The sequence below is a fragment of the Macrobrachium nipponense genome, chromosome 18, assembly GCF_015104395.2.
Source record: "Macrobrachium nipponense isolate FS-2020 chromosome 18, ASM1510439v2, whole genome shotgun sequence".
In the NCBI taxonomy this organism is placed as follows: domain Eukaryota; kingdom Metazoa; phylum Arthropoda; class Malacostraca; order Decapoda; family Palaemonidae; genus Macrobrachium; species Macrobrachium nipponense.
The window spans coordinates 5,460,059-5,467,558 of record NC_087211.1 but is presented as its reverse complement, the minus strand read 5'-3'; positions in this window follow the sequence as shown (position 1 = coordinate 5,467,558).

The following is a 7,500-nucleotide window of genomic DNA, read 5'->3' as shown; positions in this document are numbered from 1 at the left end:
TCGTCATTTATTCAGATGTCTGAATAAAGACGAAAGCGCTTGGATTTCTGACTATCATTTTCCTGGGTGGTATTCGCTTATTTATGAAGTCACGTGCATTCTACTGTGATTTTTTAAGCATATATATATATATATATATATATATATATATATATATATATATATATATATATATATATATATATATATACATTTAAGAAACTCGGAAATAAGCTTAGAATGAAAAGATGATTTTTGGAGAGCAGAATGAGTCGGGCAAACGAAAAAAAAGAAAGTAAAAATAAAAATAAAAAATAAACAAATAATAATGATGGATGCATTGCTACATGAGCAATGTTGCATTGTTTGTTCGCATGTGAAACTCGATTCATCTTGGCGTTGCATTTCTCTCCATAGACTATCAAAACGAGAGTCAATGGGCAATGAACTCTAGATTCCAACTTGCCGTCACCAGTCCGGGGAGCAATTCTAGAGATGTATGCTATGTAGTACTGCAGCATCCCCGGTTTCTTTCTTTTTCTTTTTTTTTTTGCAGTGCCCCTTAGGTTAGATTAGGTTAGGTTGGTATCGCTGTGTTCATGCGGCTGTGGGAGACACAGAGATTATTTTCAAGAAAGTCTATAATCAGGTTTTGAGATATGGGCGTCCTGCTTTGTTCAGGGAAAGGTCTCGATACTCGGTTACGTCTATGCACAAGCAAATATTTATACATATATTATGTATAATATATATACATATTATGATATATAATTCATATAATGCGTATATATACATACATATATATATATATATATATATATATATATATATATATATATATATATATATATATATATATATATATATACAATGTACATGTTTACAATATCCATATATATACATACGTACACATCTCGGGCGTCTCTTCAGACTTCTTGTAGTACCTCTCCCGCGAGAGACAGAATACAGAATCGAGGCCAAAGGTCAAGTGTTGAAGGGAAAACAAAGAGCAAAGAAAATCTGAAAAGATGTAACAGAGAGACAACCTCAAAGCAGTTTGCAATATGAAACAACTGTTAGGAGATGTGGAAGTAAGATGGAAGAAAGAGAACATGACTGGAGGTACAGTAAAAGGAATGAAGGGGTTGCAGCTAGGGGCCGAAGGGATGCTGCAAAAAACCTCAAGTAATACCTACAGTGCACCGCGTAGGTACACTATGGCACTGCTACGCTCTAGATAATGAAACCACTATAAACATTCAAAAGCAGCTGAAAGGACATCAGCGAAACTCGAGATTATGAATTCTCATGGGTCATAAAGAGGACCATCATGTAACATTTTGTGAAAGGGCGTTTAATATGTAAATTTAGGCCGATCAGATTCCTTTGATATGGTTCAGTCATGTTCAAACACCAGAGGGAAATTAGAAATTGCCCAAAAAAGAAAGTCTTTGTGTTACTATAAATAGCCAGTGATTGAAAATAAGGAATTATTTTTGAGTTACGAAAAGGACGTTGCAGCTATCACTAGTGTGCAGAGAAAAAGTTTATTAAAAAAAAATAGATCTCAACATGAATACTTGCAAATGGAGAACTTTTTAGACGACAAAGCAGTCTGGTGGATGGAGTGATTCTGAAACATCACATCTGCTGAATGTGGAGAGAGAGAGAGAGAGAGAGAGAGAGAGAGAGAGAGAGAGAGAGAGATTCTAAATGAGCATCTATTAGCGCAATTCTGAGAATTTCTCCTCAGCGAATGCAGGAAGGTAGTAAACCTTTTCACGGAGGAATTTCGAAAACATTAGCATCTATTTCCTTTCACTGGCCTGTTTGATATGAAAATGAAAAATGCTCATGCAATGGAAATAGATCTCTATTGCCGTCCGTTTCATTTAACGCACAAACAAAGGCTCGGCAATTGTTAAACCAGCGCTCGGCGTAGCATACATTAGAATCGGCAATGGCCAAAGCCAGAGCAGAAGCAGCCGCTGGAATAATGAGCTGAATCATCGACCTGAAGGAAGCTTCCGCCAATTGGATAAAATCCCCGTTCTGCTTCTTTCTTTTTCCTCTCTCTCGATGCAATGCCTAGAAAGTCTTCTTTCGTTTTCTTGATGTCTTTCGAGCAAAACTGGAGAGCAGAAGGTAAGTAAACGTTCATACTCTCGCTGATGAGATAGAATTGGTTGGCGATAAGAATGAAGTGGAAAGTTTCTTTCGAGTACTGGGGCTTCTGTGACCATGAGAGGAATCTGTTTTCGTTCACTTTTATTCAATTATCTAATTATATATATATATATATATATATATATATATATATATATATATTATATATATATATATATATATATATAGATATATATATATATATGTATATATATATGATATATATATATGTATATATATATATATATATATATATATTATATATATATATATATATATATATATATATATATATATATATATAATCAGTAACCTTAAACGCCGGAGTGGTAAATAAAAAATGACTCCCGTGTGGCCGGGAGGTTGAGAAGTGACGCGTGTACAGTGGAAAAAAATCTTTTTTCAAAAATCACAGCGCGCTTAGTTTTAAAAATTAGGAGTTCATTTTTGACTCCTTTTTTTGTCATTGCTTGAAGTTTTAGTATGCAACCATCAGAAATGAAAAAAATTATCATATCATATATAAATAATGCGATATATGATAGTGCAAAAACGAAATTTCATATATAATTGTATTCAAAATCGCGCTGTGCGCCAAACGGTTAGAGTAACAAGTTACTTTTTTTTCGTTGTAATGTGCACTAAATTGCAATTCATTTTGATATATAACACATTGTAAAACGATAAAAGCAACACAGAGAAAATATTATCACAAATGATGCATGAATTCGTAGCGCGCGGATGTAAAAAAGTAATTTTTTAAAAAATTCACCACAAATAATCGCAATTGTTATAGAGACTTGCAATTTGTTTTTTCAAAATGAAGGAAAATGATGAATATTACGATACTGTAGAGTTTTAGCTTACAAATGCAGTTTTTGACCCATTTCGAACGAGTTAAAGTTGACCGAATGTCGAATTTTTGTTTAAAAACTTTTTTTTATATGCAAAATATAAAAAAAATGAGAAATGCTACAACCTTCCCAATAATTTTGTTATATTTTGCATGTTTTTTGCGCACATCTTCATATATAAAACTTTAAAAAAAGCGTAATATGAAAAGGCTCAAATATTAGGAGAATGTGACCTACGCGTTTCCGAGATTTTCGGCCGAGAATCGGCGCGCGGACGAATAAAATATTTTTTTCAAATATTCACCATAAATCGAGATATTGTTTCTAGAGACTTGCAATATGTTTTAAATTTAAGATAAATGATTGAATATTACTAGACTGTAAGATTTATATGTTACAAATGCTTTTTTTACCATTTCGGTTGAGTCAAAGTTGACCGATCGTAGTTTTTTCGTACTTATCGTACTTTATATGCAAAATATTTCAAAAATGATAAATGCTACAACCTTCCAATATTTTTATTTATATTGTGCACGTTTTTTGCGCACATTTCCATATATAAAACTATAAAAAATCGTAATATGAAAAGGCACAAAATATTAGGAGAATGTGACCTACGCGTTTCCAAGATTTTCGGCCGAGAATCGGCGCGCGGACGGAATAAAAATATTTTTTTCAAATATTCACCATAAATCGAGATATTGTTCTAGAGACTTGCAATATGTTTTTAAATTGAAGATATATGATTGAATATTACTACACTGTAAGATTTGTATGTTATATATGCGTTTTTGACCTTTTCGGTGAGTCAAAGTTGACCGATCGTAGTTTTTTCGTACTTATCGTAATTTATATGCAAATATTTCAAAAATGATAAATGCTACAACCTTTCAATATTTTTTTGTTATATTGTGCATGTTTTTGCGCACATTTCCATATATAAACCTTTAAAAAAAGCGTTAATATGAAAAGGCTCAAATATTAGGAGAATGTGACCTACGCGTTTAGGAGATTTTCGGCCGAGAATCGGCGCGCGGACGGAATAAAAATATTTTTTTCAAAAATCACCATAATCGAGATACTGTTCTAGAGACTTGCAATTTGTTTAAAATGAAGTAAATGATTGAATATTACTAGCTGTAAGATTTTATGATGTTTATAAATGCGTTTTTTGACCTTTTTCGGTTGAGTCAAAGTTGACCGATCGTAGTTTTTCGTACTTTATCGTACTTTATATGCAAATATTTCAAAAATGAGAAATGCTACAACCTTCCAATATTTTTTATTATATTGTGCATGTTTTTGCGCACATTTCCATATATAAAACCTTTAAAAAAAGCGTAATATGAAAAGGCTCAAATATTAGGAGAATGTGACCTACGAGCGTTTCCGAGATTTTCGGCCGAGAATCGTCGCGCGAAGGGGAAAAGAATATTTTTTTTCAAAAATTCACCATAAATCGAGATACTGTTCTAGAGACTTGCAATATATTTTAAATGAAGACAAATGATTGAATATTACTAGACGTAAGATTTGTATGTTATAAAAGCGTTTTTTGACCTTTTCGGTTGAGTCAAAGTTGACGATCGTAGTTTTTTTCGTACTTATCGTACTTTATATGCAAATATTTCAAAAAATGATAAATGCTACAACCTTCCAAAATTTTTTTGTTATATTGTGCATGTTTTTGCGCACATTTCCATATATAAACCTTTAAAAAAAGCGTAATATGAAAAGGCTCAAATATTAGGAGAAATGTGACCTACGCGTTTCCGAGATTTTCGGCCGAGAATCGGCGCGCGGAAGGGAAAAAAATATTTTTTTCAAAATTCACCATAAATCGAGATACTGTTCTAGAGACTTGCAATTTGTTTTAAAATGAAGATAAATGATTGAATAATACTATACTGTAAGATTTGTATGTTATAAATGCGTTTTTTGACCTTTCGGTTGATTGTCAAAGTTGACCGATCGTAGTTTTTTTTGTACTTATCGTACTTTATATGCAAATATTTCAAATATGATAAATGCTACAACCTTCCAATAATTTTTGTTATTATTGTGCATGTTTTGTGCGCACATTTCCATATATAAAACTATAAAATAAGCGTAATATGAAAAGGCACAAATATTAGGAGAATGTGACCTACGCGTTTCGGATATTTTCGGCCGAGAATCGGCGCGCGGAGGGAATAAAAAATATTTTGTTCAAATATTCACCATAAATCGAGATATTGTTCTAGAGACTTGCAATTTGTTTCAAAGTGAAGGTAAATGATTGAATATTACTAGACTGTAAGTAATTTGCTTACCCCCCAAAAAAAATATATTTAATAATATATAATATATATATATATATATATATATATATATATAATATATATATATATATATATATATATATATATATAATTTTTTTTTATACGTAAAATATATATATTACATTCTTCGATTCTTGGTACCAATACATAAATAAAAGGAATATGCAGGTGACACTTCTCTTTTCGCATACAATGAAATGTCTTATTATTATTTTATCATGCACACATTCAGATATATAAAAAATTGTAATAATATAAAACTAAACATAAAATAAATGCAGAATACTCACTCGTAATCCTGACACTTCGTTCTATTCTTGTTTTTCTCCCTCCTCCATTGAAGAGTCTTGCATTTTTTTCCACTCGACATGACGAGGTACAGGTGGAGGAGGGAGACGCGCGCCCTTACTACTGATGGACCCGGCGGCCCCGTGTGCCCTCCGCTGTCGGTTTAGGGGGCGCGCTCCAATACATGACCTTAGTGTGGTACTTCGGTCACACTCCCTATCCTGCAAAGAGCAACTTTGCAGAGACGACAGAAGAACCGGGGTGTCTCTCCTTCTGCCATTCATATGGCACACCCGGCACCGTTTCTGCCTTCGCCCTTCTAAGGCCTCCAGATGTGTTCCCCTGGCTGCAGCCGACACGCAGGGTCCAGACGACTGACGAGAAGCGTGAGGGGTGGCGGGCCGGCAGCATGAGGGGCGTCTCAGCAGGGGCGGCGGCACAGGGGCGGTCGTCAGCAGGGGCGGCGGCGCAGGGGCGGCGGAAGCTAGGGGCGTGTCAGCAGGGCGGCGGCAGAGGGGCGTCGTCAGCAGGGGCGGTGGCAGCAGGGTGGCGTCCGTCAAGCAGGGCGCGTCGTCAGCAGGGGTCGGCGGCAGCAGGGGGTCGGCGGCAGGTCGAGGCGAAGCTTGGCCCTCACCTATCTGCCCTTTCCTCTAGGGGCAGATCTGCAGCTCGGGGCAGGGGGTCAGTTATGGAAGGCCACTCATCGGGATCGAAGTTGATGAGGGCATTCCCGGCTACCTCTAGGAACTGTATGTGGGTCAACCTCGGAAGATTGTCACCGCTGGTACCCACAGTACAGTATGTAGGCATTTTGGAGGGCCAACTGAAGGATGTATTTGAGGAGCTTCTGTGTCCACCTTCTGGTTCTCCTGCGAAGAGATAGTACTGGATGAGCTGATCAAAGAGATCAACTCCTCCCATGTGCCTGTTGTAGTGCCCAATGACAGTAGGCCGCTCGGTACGAAACTCCTCAAACACAACTCGGCCCTGTCGACGTGTCTTCTTCCGCTGTACGATCTCTTCTTGGATGGGTTCATGACTCGTCGTAATCATGGGGACGAGTCGGACACCCTTCCAACAGATGACGAAGACAGCGCCCTTCCGCCGCCACTCTGTCTCTCCTCTTGCCAGGTGTGCGGATGACTAGAACGAACCTCTTGAGGACATTCTGGGGCCCCACGCACCAACCGAAGGTACCACTGACGTGAAAACACCTGCTTCATACAGTTCCTGGGCAGGGATACCGAGTTATAATAATTATCCATAACAGGTGATACCCTGGTTACGGAAACGTCCCACAAGGTTGAATACAGTGTCACGCAGCGTGGAGAAGACCCGGTATACACTGAAAAGTCTACAACGTATCCAGTGTTGGCCTCGTAATGAGAAAGAATTTCACACCATATTTCTTTGGGCTTCTTGGGGTTATAAACTTTTATACTAAGACGTCCTTTGTAAGGCATCATCCCCTCATCCAAAGACAGGTTCTTTCCAGGAATCACGAGATTACTACACCGCTCCCACGGATATAAATCCAACACTGTACGCCCACTTAAAATGACGGCGATCACTGTTTTATTACCGGGTATGGCCCTTCGGTTGAAGGCGTTGTTGAAAGTACCTGTCCATCGCCAGGAAATTATCACGGGACATAACGCCAGGCACATTCGGCATACATAAAAAATAATTTCTCCTCCAATATTGCCTGACGTCGACAGCAGGTGTCAAACCAAAATAAATGTGGAGCCCAAAAAATGTGCCATGTCAATGAGGTTGCAACCCCGCCAGTAATACGACAAGGTCGTCTTCAGCTCATACCGGCAGTACCGAGCGTAGTCCACCGTCTCGTGTACCAGGTATTCCAGCAATTCCCGCGTCAGGAAAAGCTGGAT